This window comes from Phocoena sinus, chromosome 8 (genome assembly GCF_008692025.1).
Source record: "Phocoena sinus isolate mPhoSin1 chromosome 8, mPhoSin1.pri, whole genome shotgun sequence".
NCBI lineage: Eukaryota > Metazoa > Chordata > Mammalia > Artiodactyla > Phocoenidae > Phocoena > Phocoena sinus.
The window spans coordinates 49,293,348-49,309,087 of record NC_045770.1 but is presented as its reverse complement, the minus strand read 5'-3'; the positions used below and the strand labels follow the sequence as shown (position 1 = coordinate 49,309,087).

The window sequence follows — 15,740 nt, the reverse complement described above, 5'->3', positions numbered from 1 at the left end:
GTGCAGCGAGTAGTATTTTAGATGGGGCTGAAGCAGATCATTCAGAACTTCCTATGTTTTCAGCAGTGTTTCAAATAAATTCCAAAGAGCATTATTTCCCAAATTTGCTTTATCCCAAGTAGCACATGGAATTCTTGCTTAAATCCTGATTTCTAGCGGATAGGCAAACACTGTCACAGAGGGTCTGTAAATCTTCAGAATACCTTATCCTGCAAAGTGCTGACTACAGCATTTTTACAGGTGAAACGATAAAGTTGGGGGAGGGGAAAGAAAAGGAACTAGGACCTAACAAATACTGTGTCTGTTTCATGGCAGACACTTTCTGAAACAACTGATACTTTCGTTGGATTTAATACTTATAACAACTCTTTAAGTGGATATTATTATTCCTTTCTACATTAGAAATGTGATCCCAAAGGTACTCTCTTCTATAGGTTAATTTTGCCTGTTTTTGAGTGTTATACGAATGGAATCATACCGTGGTAGACAGAATAATGGCTCACCCAAAGGTGTCCAAGCCCTAATCCCTAAAATCTGTGAATATGTTATTTACATGGCAAAAGAGACCCTGTAGATGTGATGAAGGTTAAGGACACTGAAGTGCCAAGAAACTATCTTGGATTAGCTGGGTGGACCTAATCTAATCCCATGAGTCTTTATAAGTGTTAAAAGTGCAGAACCTTTCCTGGGTAGATGAGAGAGACGCAAGTGAGGAGAGAACTCGCAGTACTCAGCTTTTAATGTGAAGGAAAAGGCCACTAGCCATGGAATGTGGCAGCCTCTAAGACGGGAATGCCTCTCAGATGACAGCCAGCAAGAAAGCAAGAACTTAGGTCCTACAACTGTAAGGAAATGAATTTTGCCAACAATCCAAATAAGCAAGAATTAGATCTTCACTTAGAACCTCCAGAAAGCAACGCAGCCTGCTCATACACTGATGTTAGTCTGGTGAGATTGATGGACTTCTAACCTACAGAACGGTAAGAAAATGAATTTGTGTGGTAATTTGTTATGACAGCACAGAAAACTAATACGCCTGTAGCTTATGTGTGTGGCTGGCTTCTTTCACTCAATATTATATTTATAATACTCCTACCTGCTGTTACTTGTAGCAGCCACTCATTCTCATTGCTGTTTAGTATTCCCTTGTGTAAATATACTACAATTTATTTACCTATTCTATTGTTGATAGACATTTGGGCTATTTCCAGATTAAGGCTATCACAAGCAACGCTACTATGAACATTGTTGTATGTATTTTTGTTGAAAATACATAAATATTTCTATTGTGTATATACCTCGGAATGAACCATAGGGTATAATATGTTCAACAATAGTAAACACTGACAGACAGTCTTCCAGTGTGGTCGTACCAACCTACTTCCCATGAGCAATGTATGAGACACTGCCATGAGAGTCTCAAACATTTACCAACATATCTTTTCAATAATCCTGGTGGGTAGATAGTGGCATTAGGGCTTGAATTTGCATTTTCCTGATGACCAATGAACTGAACACCATTTCACATGTGAACTCACCATTTACATATCCTCTTTCATGAGATACCTATTCAAGTCTTTTGACCATTTAAAACAATTTGGTCTCTTTTTCTTAATAACTTGTGGCAGTTATTTACATAATCTGATTATAAATGCTTTTCCAGATCTCTGCCTTACAAATGTTTTCCCATGCTCTGTTTACACTTTTATTTTATTCATGGTATCTTTTGTTGAACAAAGTTTTTATTTTAATGTAGTTCAATTTATCAATATGATAAATGTCCTTTAGGATTAGGGCATCTTATATAGTATCCTCCCTATGTATCACTGGATTCACTTTGGTAATAAATATTTTATTTTGGATTTTTGATCTTGTGTTTTATAAGAGAGACTGGACTGTAAATTTCTCTTCTTATAGTTACCATATCATGTTTTGCTATCAAGGAGATGTTAATATTGTAAAAGCTAAGAAGTCTTCTCTCTTTCCTAATTTCTGGAAGGGTTTGCGTAAGATGCTAGGTGATTTACAGACATTATTCTTCATAAAACCTTTGAGTTGTGTACTTATTATCCTCATTTCATAGAAGAAGCTGAGGCCCAGAGGGAGAGAAAATGAACTGCCAGGGTCATGACACAAGAAATAGGTGGCAAAGCCAGGATTCAAATCCAGGTACTTGTGACTCTAAAACTCAGGCTTTTTGCCTATTCCATTCCGCTGTGGACTCGTGCATGAATGGCTGAGTGAGTTGGTATTCTACGGAGTTAGTGTTTCATTCTATGACAGTTCCTAATTACTTCCTGCAGAGAGGAAACACACTGCCAAAGATGACCCAAAAAAAAAAAAAATACAGCTTTGCTTTTGGAACCTCTCATATCTGACCTTTCAAATATCTATTTCCTAGTGCCCCCTCACCCCCACCAACACACACATCGTCAGATCCCGGAGCAGAGTCTGGATTAAGAATAACAGAAAAAAACAGGTGAAAATAATACTAACTAGCTTTAACTGCATCCTGAGGCATATCTGATCCACCTTTTCACTCCTTGACAGCATTCTACATAGTTTTTTGTAAATAGGAGTCACCCAAGAAAAACTTAAACCCATATCCTTTCCACTATACCATACTTGCTGTAGGTTAATCAAAAGGTCTTGCAATCTTCTCATCCTGTATGCAGCAGGAAAGTTCATGCCTCTTTGATGAGGACGCTTGGTCGACGAAGGGTATGACCCTATGGTTTAAATTTGAGCCACCATAACTCCATGTCAAAGATCCACTCACCAACTGTCTTTAAGGTACTCATTTATTATTGAGGGAGATGTACTATACATTAAATTACTATTTTCTAGAGTAAAACTTATATGACTTCCTGTAACAATTTTAAGTACCAACAGGAGTGAGGGAGCATAGAGGAAATCAAGCGTATCCAAGAAAATGTGGTATTTCCAGAAACCCTGGACATTAAGGTTAAGACCAGGGATTTGGCAACAGACAGAACTAATTTATATTTGTTCTCCTTCTTTGCTGTCCAACTTTGGGCAATAACATGAACTATCTAACCTTGGTTTCAATAACTGTGAAATGGGGGTAATAATGATACTCCCTCATAGATATTATGAGATCTAAATTCTCATCACCCTCTTCTTGTCCTCAGGATACCTGAATGCATTATATAATCAAGGACTCATAAGAAGATCTGAGTGTGTTGTGGAGGTGGGCATAGGATGGGGGCATCCATTTATGAGAGAAGGGGCAGAAATAGGGAATTTTAGGAAAAGAGCAAAGTGTTATAATCTTACAAAGGGCCAACACTGGGGTTCATTCAACACAGGCCTTTTAGAGATAGGGAAACTCTCTGCTGACCTGGATTCACAGCAACCAGAAACACAGAAACCCCTTCCTGATGACTAACTCAGAGCCCTCTTTAACAGGAAGAGAGCGATGAAACAGTTGAGAAGCCACAGGAGCTGGTTAAGAGCTTTGTCTGGAGAGTTAAGAACTACAAAGTTAATTTACCTGAGAATATATATTTATGTGACAGAGGTCACTAGAAGCTACCAAATATCCTGTTTGTTGTAAAGTTCTATTCAGTTCACATTGCATTTTCTCATTATTTTACCCAGGAATCAGATTTTTTTTTTTTTAAGTGTGGGAGCCATCATCTGAAAGGTCAAATCTGCGTTTTTAAGAAAATTAAGGGGGAGTTCCCTGGTGGTCTACTGGGTAGGATTCGGCGCTTTCACTGCCGTGGCCTGGGTTCAATCCCTGGTTGGGGAACTGAGATCCCATCCCACAAGCCACACCGCATGGCCAAAAAAAATTAAAAAATAAAAATAGAAGCATGTACAAGATGTAATCTGAAGAAACTTAAGGGGGAAAAGTATATGAAGTAACCCATCTGTTCTGAAACAATACAGTTATACAATGTTTTAAAATACAGTGGAAGACACCAGAATGTGATGATACCTTTTAAGAGTCCGTATTGAAAATAAAGGATGCCACGGCTTCCCTGGTGGCACAGTGGTTGAGAGTCTGCTTGCCGATGCAGGGGACACGGGTTCGTGCCCCGGCCCGGGAAGATTCCACATGCTGCAGAGCGGCTAGGCCCGTGAGCCATGGCCGCTGAGCCTGCATGTCCAGAGCCTGTGCTCCTCAATGGGAGAGGCCATGACAGTGAGAGGCCCGTGTACCGCAAAAAATAATAATAATAATAATAAATAAATAAATAAAATAAAGGATGCCATAATGTAAAATACATGAAAGTACAATTTAAAAAATAATAAAAATCCTATTTTGATAATGGAAATTCCTTCTTACCTCTTAACAAGCATCACCAAAAAGCATCAGTTTACCAAAGAGGATGTTCACCAGCAATAGTCTGGGCTTCCTACTTATTGAGAAAATGGTATAAAAAATGAAGAAAATACATGAGGAATAAGAAAATCTAAAAGATGGCTTTCTTCATCAAGAAAGGACAAAAGTAAAAAGCCATCTCAGGCATTTTATAATCATTTAAAACCAGAAAATTCAGGATTAAGAATTTAAACAAGTTAGCTGTCACAATGTTTGCCTTAATTTTCTTAGCTACAAGGTAGGATTATGTGGATAGTAGAAAGATGGAGATGCATCTAGTGGGGTTTATAAAATTATAAATTTTAAAATTTGGAGTACTTTTCCTGATGCTTATATTTTGTTCCTATTTTTCTGACCTTAAAATGGCCTTTCTTATATAAAATGATGGCAATAATAAAGAGCGATCAATTTAAAATATAATTTGTATGTGGGTTTATTATTTTTAGACTTCTTACTTGGTGAAATTAAGTTGTCAATCCCATGTCAGGCCCCTGATTTTTTTAATTCTTTTTTTTTTTTTTTTTTTTTTGTGGTACGTGGGCCTCTCACTATTATGGCCTCTCCTGTTGCGGAGCACAGGCTCCGGACGCGCAGGCTCAGCGGCCATGGCTCACGGGCCTAGCTGCTCGGCGGCATGTGGGATCTTCCCGGACCGGGACACGAACCCACGTCCCCTGCATCGGCAGGCAGACTCTCAACCACTGCGCCACCAGGGAAGTCCTGATTTTTTAAATTCTAATGCTGTTGGTCAGGGAAATCTATAAGTCTTGCAGCCTCTGCATGTAGGAAATCACACATGGAAAGGACACCAACACCCAACAGGTTCCAGTAATTTCCAAAGTCCTCTGAGGCACTTTTGTTTGTTTTTGTTTTTTTGCGGTATGTGGGCCTCTCACTGTTGTGGCCTCTCCGGTTGTGGAGCACAGGCTCCGGACGCGAAGGCTCAGCGGCCATGGCTCACGGGCCCAGCCGCTCCGTGGCATGTGGGATCCTCACGGACCGGGGCACAAACCTGTGTCCCCTGCATCGGGAGGTGGACTCTCAACCACTGCGCCACCAGGGAAGCCCTGAGGCACTTTTATACATTTTCTTAAGAATTTAGACCTGAGGAGCAAGGAGAAGGGGTAGTAACTTTTGCAGAACAGTGTACTGCAGGTGCTAACTAAATGTGAAAAAAATGACACCACTTAACTTTTGAAAGATTTCCTACAGTGGAGAGTGATGACTGAAAGTAGGCCGTTGAAAGCTCAGAGCAAGTGGAATTTCAAGGTCCTCAAGCACTAAGAGGGCTGAAAGATAGCTTTTCCACAGATCCCAAAAGCAGAGGTATGGATACTTTATACAAAGTATTCTTTTAGGTAAAAGACAAAGCTTGGCTCCTTGAAAATGTTCTCAATGCTGATATCGTGTTTCTTACACTTACTGCACTATTTACTAAGGGAAACACACATGCCTTCAGCTTTGAGCAAACTGTCCTAAGCCAGGTGTTAGCAGGACTGGCATCACGGGTGTGGGCCTGCATGGCTGCAGAGTCCCGCACTTAGTATTATGCTCTGCTCTCACTGTCTTTACATTCTAATTTTTGAATGTGGAGCCCCATTTTCACTTTGCACTGGGCCCCACAAATTGCGTAGCTGACTGTGGGTCTCAGGCTGCATGTTCCCCCATGTTCGGGGCACAACGTATGACAGGCACTTCAATTGTGTTCTTTGATGTGGGGCTTTACCTGGCTAGGGCTACGCAAGCTGCAGAATCTGCTGGCAGAAAAGGGGCAGAGAATTTGTTCACACTGTTGTCATGGCCACAGCTCAGGGGGTCTCGCTTAATTTAACCACAAATCCGCATGCCCTGGGCATCTTCAAACTAGAGTACAGGATCTAAGGTGACTATGATATTCATTCAGCTGCCCATTCGACATTTAACAACGCATAAGTAGTTCTATAGAAATCATGCGGTGTGTTACGTGGCAGTAAATGAAACAGGAGGCAAACGTTAGACAAAGATACATGTGAGTTGTGGGTTCACACACCTTTAAAGAGACTGGACTGAGGCAAGGGCTTGGTACTACTCTATGCGTGGAGAAAAGAGTAGATAGTTCAATACTTTGAGCCACAGATTTCTTATCTGAAAACGGTGGGAAAACAATACCTACTTAACAGATATTTTAAATCAAATCAAATCAAATTTATGAAAGCCTTTCAATAAAGCCACATGGCACCATAGGTAGGGGCAGAGGACAGCTGGCTTAGGTTCTAAGCCCAGCTTAGCCTCTTATGGGTAAACTTCAAACCTGGTCTCCATTTTCTCTTCTTTACAGTGGGGCTAAAACTAGCACCTATCTCTTAGGGGGGCAGGGGCTGTGAGAATTATATAAGATAATCCATATAAGGTGCTTAGCAAACTGCCTGGCATACAATAGGATGCAATTATAATTAGCTGTTTATTATTAGGAAGTATTTTAGAAGAACTTGTGGATGTTTATTATTGTTTCTGTTCTTATTGATTCCCAATAAAAAGGAAAATGGGTTTGAAGTCTTAACCTATACTAAATATGGCATTTGTCTGGCTAAATGAGTTTTTTAAAAAAACATAGTTTGAGACAATTATCACTACTGAACAGGATGGTTTATTCATCCAATCAAGAAGAGACAAGGACCTCTGTTAGGCAGGGAACCATTTGCAAGCCATGAGGTAATTAAGTAAAATTTTAATTAAAAGTTAAATGCTCTCCAATCTAGCAACATCCATAATTCATTCACTTGATGGATTCAGCAGTTACCGTAGGCCAGACCATGCAGATACAGACTGTAACTGGGCAAATCTCCATTGGAGAGGTGCTCACCATCGGTGGAGGGGACAGGTGAGTCAAGAGGCGGGCAGTGGAGAGGGTGTGAAGGTTAGAAGAGAGTTTACATGGGGCAGAGGAACACAGAAGAGAACGTGCTTAACTCAACCAGCATCTATGAGTCACTGGTGATTCTCCCAGTACCATCATGTTTAACCTTCATATTCAATTGATATCAATTCAAATATCAATTTGAATTGATATTCAAAAAGTTTGTTCAATAAGTACTTAAAGATTTCCTATAATGTGTCTGGCTCTGTTTCAAATGCTGAGATGAAAGGACCAACGTCCTGAGTTTATTCCCTTGTTCCTAACCGAATCACATGACTTAGGGTGGAGATTCCCTCAATTTTTCCATGCCCTCATCTCTCACCTGTTCTCTCCTGTGAACATTCTGTGTTGTGCCTTTTATTGTTCTGCCCTCTTTTGTAGCTAGAGCTGTTCAGATTGTTCTTGGAAGTAGTAATTTTGGGCTAACAGGCTACAGTACCTCCTCTGGAGATGTGAAATGTCTGGAAGTATGATTACCATGGGGCGGCGGTGAGGATCAGAACCCAGGCTGGTAGAGTGATTCTTCAGTGCCTTCAGGGCAGAAAAGACACCCTATTAATTTTTATTCCCCAAGGCATAGTAATAGCATAAGGTAGATGGTTGTGGCTCTGAAACAGTTTTCTGGATGAATGAGCAAGTGAGCAAGTGAATGAATGAGGGTCTGCCATTAATAAAAATGATATCTGATTCTAGAACTTGGGATAGAGGGATAGATAAAAAAAATGTGATGGTCAATGGTAGGGTCGTCCATGGTACTACTGTCCCTCTTTCAATAGAAATCTAAAAATTAAAAACCTTTTAAAATTGGGGCCAGCCTATGATTTTAGGTGAAGGAGAAACCTCCTCCAGATCCCCAGTGAACCCTCCTCCTTTCTACTTCTGGCACAAAATTAGCTGCCTGAAGACAAAGTCTTTTGTTCCACAATTAAGGATGCAATTAAAAATGCAAATGCCTGAAAGAGTGCACATAGTGCTAATGAGTCTCAAAGTATACATGAAGAATCAAAATCTATTCCGCTTTAAAGGAGGCACCAGCTTAGGAGGCAGGCTCTGAATAATGGAAGGGGTAAAGGTCCTCCCCTTTACTTAACGGACCCATCTGACAGGCTCTTTCATAGACTTAGTTTAACTTAATCCTAACAACAAGTCTGTGAACCAGGTATTATGTCCATTTTACAAATGAGAAACTCAAGTTTCAGCAATTGAGCAACTGTGAAGTCTGGACCAGATGCCAGGTCTACCCTGACGAAGTCAGTATAAAGCATAAACCAAACAGAAGGTCTATCAATATCAATGTAACCTCTGCCCCTAAAGGATTAACTTCCTCCTCACTGTACTGCAGTACAGTGGGCATGGGCTCCAGTGAGAGACACACCCGGGTAGAGAATATGGCTTGGCCACGTAGCACCATGTATAGGTTATTTTTCCTTCTACAAGGTTCCTCCTCTGTAGAATGGGGATAATAATCATAATTATGTCATAGCACTGTTATAAGGCTTAAACGAAGTCAGGAGTAAAGCACTGGTACACAAGCTCTGGCCTCTCAGTGTGGTTCCAGCTGCCTACCCTGACTTTGCAATGCCCTCTCCAGATTCCTCTGGCTTCCCAAGTCTAGACTATCTCCAGACTCTCTGCCTCATTTTGTTAAACTGTTTCAGGTACCTGGTCATGTCTCCCCCAATAAGATTTTAAGAGAGATAAGAAACTCTGAATCCGAGGTGCTATAATACATTGTATTTCTGAAAGAATAAATGATAATTTTGCCAAATAAGAATATATGAGTGACTGAATGAATGACAGGCAGTAAAAATGCCATTGCAGGCCAGCACTGTGCCAAGCACTGGGCAGGGGATGCACACAGGATTGAGACATGTCCTATGGGGACGGCTGCTGACAGCATGTTGGTCCAAGGTTGGAAGGGAAGAAGGTAAAAACCTGACTTATAATAAAGTTCACAGATTTCATGGCTTTGCCTTAAATGACCTGGAGAAATCCATAGCCAAGTGAAGTTGGAAGCAGCTTTGCACTGGAGCAAAGTCCCCTGACTGGCTTCATTCCACATTCTTCCTTTGCATCCCCAGGTTACTGACCAGCAGTACAGTGGGGGAAGGAAGTAGAGTGGAAGGATATGTTATTGTTTAAAGAAGAAGAAGAAAAAATACCAGGGTCTCTTACTTATTTGATGAGGTTGCTTTCCCCTCCCACCAAAATCAATCAGGTAAGAACATCTTTCCTCTAGAATGACAACCCATCAGGATAAAGAATCCTGGGTGAGATGTTTGCTCAAGACTTGCTTCAAAGTAACTCCCAGCCCTATGTCCCTAGAACAGGAAGATTAAGGGTGCTGAGAACGAGAAAATGGATGAAGTTCACCCTGAACCCAGCCCCTACCCCAAGTCCTCTTGCTAAGAGGGTACAGGCTGTGTGTCATGGTCTAAATGTATTATTGAATTAGGCCTCAGTTGAAAGAGGGTCACAGAGTTCAGCAGGCAAATGAAGCAGCCTGAAAGGCCCTGCAGAGCCCGATGTGTCCTGGAAATCCCAGTACCAGTAGGTAGTTCCTGCGTCCTCAGGACACAGCCAGACTCTACACACTTGGTATTGGGTTTCCGTAGGACTGACTGCTCAAAGGTCTTGGCTTATCTTCTAATTTTTTTCTTTCACATTTGTATAGGAAAGAGAGTCTAGGAATTAATTCATCCAACAAATATTTACTAAGGAGACTTTCTTGTGGCATAAGGCACTAAGGATATAGTAAAATTAAGACATTAACTGGGATTTGCAGGTCCAGTATTGATGGTATTGCCATTTCAAGGAGCTTTCCCTTGAAGCTTTAATAAAGACCACAGTGATCACTATTTTCATGGCTGAGTTTTAAATACCAGTGGTCTTCTGGGTAGATTTCATTGTAGGAAGCCTTATAGGCATAATGTAAAGAGTAAAATAGGTTAATAATTGCAAGGCATATAACACATGAGGTATCATAAAAGGACAGTTACAATAATGATCTACATACTACTTGAATTGCCTGCAGATATGTACAATGAGAATCCTGAGGGAAAGAGGTCTGTGCTCTTACTCATCTCTGTATCCTTAGCATCTACGGCAGACTGCTATATTGTAGGTAAGTACGTGAAACCATGTTTGTTGAATGAAAGAATCGATGCCCTGATGAATCTATGTGTAAAAACATTATGTTAAACAATGGGGCAGGAGGCAGACCTCAGCATTTGTTATATTATATAGCCTTTGAAGCAAAAACTGTCAAGGAAAGTAGCAAGTTTTGAGTTACCAGTTTAAAATGTGGACTTCGAACCACTGTAAAAAGAAGAAAATCCTTCAAATTCAGAACAGAAAACCATGAGCAGAGGGCTTAGAGTAGCTGAAGAATGCAGAGGAAAAATGGAAGAAATTGTGAGGATAGGGACGCTGATAACACCCATGAGGAACGGGAAGGGCCAGGTGTAAGCAAAGCAACCCTTTCTTCTTAGCTGTGTCTCCAACTGAATTCTTTTTAGATTCTGTCTCTGGACAGACCCTTGTGGGGGATGAGAAATGCCTGATGAGTTGGCACAGCTGGGCACTCTGGAGCCATAGAATCCTGGCCTTTCCCGTTGGCTTTCATGGGGTCTAGAGGACTGAAAACATAAAAGGTCTCCAGGAAGTCTATCCTCCTTCCCTTGATGAAGGAAAGCCAAGGCACAGGGAGACTCACCGCTGCTGAGAAAAGTGTCTCCGTTCACAAACAATTCTACAGTCTCTCTGTCCTGCAGGCGACAGGTTGCCTTTCTAATAAATGATAAATACCACTGACATTAATCAATTGCTTCGCATGTGCCAGGTATTTAAATTCACCATTTTACTTTATCCTCACAACCACTTTGTGGTATCTTATTACTAATTTCACGGATAAAGACGCTAAGGCCAGAGAGACTGACTTGTCCAAGATCACTGAGCTAGTAAGTGGCAGAACCAAGATTCAAATGTTTGTCTGTCCAGCACAATCCAGCAACCGTGCTCTTAAATAAGCATTGTTCTCTACTGCCTCACACACAGGACCTGAATGTCTGGCTCACGTCCAGTCACATTCTGTGAGCTTGGGGGCAAATATTCACCGAGTCTCACTTTCTTCGCCTGTAAAATAGAGGAAATATCCCGATTCTTCGAGGTGTTGCGAGAATGATACGGGGAAATATATGCCAAACACTAACATAATGGGTGACCCACAGAAGATGCCTGACAAACGTTTCCCTCCATTTCTACTTCCTCATCTATGCCAGGGAGAACCGCCTTCCAAGGTGGCTAGAACACCAAGGGTCTGGGGATTCCAGAGATGCTAACTGTAACTAGTGAAGATGTGTTCTCTTGCCTATGTACTGTGTCATCTGCCTGGAATGCTCCTCCTTGTTTACTCCATCTGCAAGCTGTAGATCACAACCCATTAGTGAGTTATTAAATCAAGTTAATGAGTTGTGACCTTCACTTTTTTTAAAAAAAGAAGAAGACAAATAGAATGGAAAATAGCAAAGTTTACTGTACATTAAAGCTACACTTTGATGAAATTCTTCTTTCAGCTTTATGTGTGTATGTATTTACTGGGCCATGATGAATAATGTATTTCTTACTTTGAGTAAAAAGGTTTGAAGGCCTCTGGATTAACTCATACAAAATCTTCAAGAATCAATTCAGATATCCTTATATAAGGCAGCAGTAAAGATTCTCGGCCTTTCTAGAGGTAACTTTTCACACCACACTGCATTGTGATTGTCTTCCCCTCATCTGTCCTCCCCCATTAGATGTAAGTTCCTTGGGGACAGGAAACATGACTTCTACTGCTGGGTCCTCAATGTCCATTATAGGTCCTGGCACAGAATATACACTCAAAAAATGCTTGATGAATGCATAAATAAATTATAGTAACTGACTAAACATAAATTCACAAAATGCTCCAAATATGAAGCAAACAAACAAACAAACAAAGAAAACCTAAATTCACAACAGAAAGCTTATTCACTTGAACTCTCAAAATCGGTACCTTTTATTAACAAACGAACATGGGCCGAGTTTCTCTTTTATATTCTTTCCTGTGACCTTTCACTCCCCACTGGTGGACTTACCTGCTTTTCTTTCTTCCCCTCTCCATTCTCCCAGTGTCCTGGGTGCTCTTGCTCTCTTTTATCAGAAGAAAGGATCTCTCCTTAGCCATTTGCACTTCTGTGTGAATTTAATCCCCTGTATCTCTGACCTTTCTTCATAGCTTTTAGATATAAAGGTGCATTCCTATTAGTAGCAGGAAAAGCCTTGTTCTGCTATAGGGATGCATTTAACAACTGATAAGAAGACGGGGAGTGCATATTTTAGAGGTAGGGAGACCTCAACCTGCCCATATGGAGAGCCCCAAAGTACATGCAATGAAACCCGAAACCCCGTATTCCAGTGGTTCAGGAGCCCAAGTGAATCTATGGCTGAAGAACTGATAATGTACTTGTGGAGCATTTTGAAAAATACTTTATTCAAATTTTTAATATTTTTATTTACTTTTAAGGTTCTACAACTACATGTTTCACAATGCAGGAAATACACAATACGCATAGCCCATTAAATCAAATAGATGCAAATCACTGGCATACAACACATACAGTATTATCATTAGCGACAATCAACTCCATTTGCATGGCACTACCAAAGCACTTCAAGCACCTTACAAAAAAGATTAAAAGAAGGAAAATGATTACAACTAGATTGGAAAATAGAGAGGGTTGGCTCAAGTTTACAACACCGCCTGGCTCAGATGTGCTAGTTCCCTCCCTCTCCCACACTGGCAGGCAAATGAATCGCCACCACCAGGGAGGACCATTTCTAGTAGGGAAATGAGGCCAACTTCTGCAGTGTCCTGAGGAGATGCACTATCTTGAACACAGTCAGCGCAGAGCTAATGCTGGGAGTGTGAGGTGTAAGAGAGAGTGTGTGCGTGTGTATGTGTTGTGCATATAGGGAAGAGGAGGTGACTCCAAGGGGAAGGTGGTTTTGTGGTGCAAACAAATGTTCTACTAAGTCAGCTAAATTGTTTATTACAGAACAAAGAAGCTGCTTGCTTTCTGGTTTAGGTTTCGGCTTCATGGAAAACGAATAGTACTAAAGAAATCCCCTATGAAATCCCTATAGTACAGTTTATCCTGTGTAAAAACCCCAAAGAGGTTTCTGTTTGAATTTCTCCTCTCAGCTAATCTACTCCTTAATCCAAGAGTCGGCCACTGTGCTGATGGAAGCACACTGGGATTCATGGCCAAAGTGCGTTCAACAGCTGAGACGCACAAGCTGCGCCCTGAGCAGGTGGAGTGAGGTGGCACTAGGAGGCAGGACATCTAACTCTGCCACCAAATGGCTGTGGGGTCCCGGGCAAATCCCTTCCCTCCTGGGGCCTCAGTTTCCCCTTCTGCAAATTAAACAGTGGGCCTGGTGATAGCTAAGGTTCCAGCTCTAGAATTACATAAAGCTGAGCAGAATACAGAGAATAATACTCCAGGGTGTCATTCTCAGATTAAAGAGACATGCTCATCATCTGATGTTTATATAATCAGAGAAATTCTGCTACTGATTTATTTTGAGACAGCAACTAGTTGACTTTCTAAAATAAGCACAATCAACTGGCACTAGTTCTATTCAAGCGATCTGGATGAAACAAGCATATCTATGAAAATCCTATAGCTAAAACTGGTGTAAAACAAACAAACAAACAAACATACTTAATCATTTTTAGTAAGAATCCCCTTTAGGCCTTGCCATTTCATTTTATTAATGAAATTAATTAATTAATTTAAATTAATTTATCACATTGCATGAGAACAAGGCCAGGGGATCTTGTAAGTTCTTTCCCTCTGATTTTACTCTACTCATGGTTCATATCTTTTCCAATTCTACGCCTCTAAAAGGCATTTAGATACTGAGGTCAGCCCTCTACAACACAATTTTCGTATCTTGTGAAGAAATAATTTGGGAAATTTCCCATTTAGTGTCAGCTATTTTTGAGCCTCAGTTAAAAGTAGTTCCTCCTTTCAATATGACCTCCAACTATTAGAATGTTAAAAAGGTAACATTCTTTATTACCTTAAGTCTTCATCTCTTTTGTATGTTATAGTTTTATTTATCATTTTAGAGAATAAAGGTCTGATTCTGAGTAACACTATTATTTCAAATAAGTCTACTAGTCTTACATAATAGCATCATAGCACTTCATTTAATTTTCCTAATCCTCCACAACTTAATTAACAGGAGTAAGCTATTACCAGTATATTTTTGGCAAACTCCTTCCAGTACATTGACATGTTTATGCATTCTATTTTTTTAACAAGATACCAACAATATGGTAATGTTTCCTTCCAGTTTTATTCTATATAACCATTCCATTTTTATTAGCTGATTTATCTCTAACCTACTAACCTAACTGGCTTTTCCTAATTTGCTACCCAAGACTAAAACATTTCAAGATTAGAAAATATTTTATATCACAAAGAATAGCAATACAACACAAGTAAGGAGAACAGAAACAGCTACTTTCCATCATATTTGTGATGTCACTACAAGACATGTTCTAGGGTGGTCCTCAATAGTTCCTTTCACAGATTACACAGAAATGTATCAAAATAATCTTCCAAAACGCAGTTGAACAAATTTGGGACATTGATATTCTGGGTTTTTTAATTTTAAATCTCAGGACTTCTGAGGTACTGGAACTCCCTGGAATAAGAAAGGACTCTATGCTTGTCAGAGAGGCCAGCAAATCAAGGCCTTCGAGAACCTGCCGCCTTCTGGAATCCTGCTCCCTTCTTGGCCCTGCTGTGCCTACCTAATACACACAAAAGATAACTTTATAGCCAAAGAGGAACCAACAGGACAAGTCAATCCAAGTACATCAATTAACGTCTATAACATGCACCTCATGTCAAGAAAAGACAGTGAAATTTCAGGTCAGGAGGATATGGCCCTAGGTGGGAATCAGACCAGATCCTGAGGGAGAGAGATACAGTGAGGATGGGCATGGTTCCTCCACTGATACCTGGATTCATCTGCACCATTAACTGGACATCACTCTCCCCCTCTGGCTGTTAATACTTATACTATTATTATTGTAAGTCATCATTCTTTTTAATTGAATGATAGTGGAATGAGGAATATTTTCCAATTGGAATTAGGAAGATTTTCCTAGATTTTATGAAAAACTAGGAATTAATCCTTTAATATGACATAAAATCCTCAAAGAAATATGGTGAATTATTTTTAAGAAACAACTGGATACTTCAAATTCACTGAGTTTTTACAGTTGGCAAGTGTACAGTTTTCTGGGTTTTTTTTCAAGTGGAGTCAGCACTGATGAAGTATATTTTGGGAAGAATATAGAAGGCTTATGCTAAGAGGTGAATGTTATAGTTGAGTGATGATGGATCTTACTGAAGAGTTAACTATGGGGATGAAAGACCACAGGGCATTTCAAGT

General features: G+C 40.3%; 1 protein-coding gene across 11 annotated transcripts in view; it reads right to left on the bottom strand.

Moving 5' to 3' along the window:
• The window catches only part of DLG2 (discs large MAGUK scaffold protein 2), a 2,048,212-nt gene that overhangs the window by 126,806 nt on the left and 1,905,666 nt on the right, over positions 1-15,740 (bottom strand). The gene's annotated exons all lie outside the window — the stretch shown is intronic.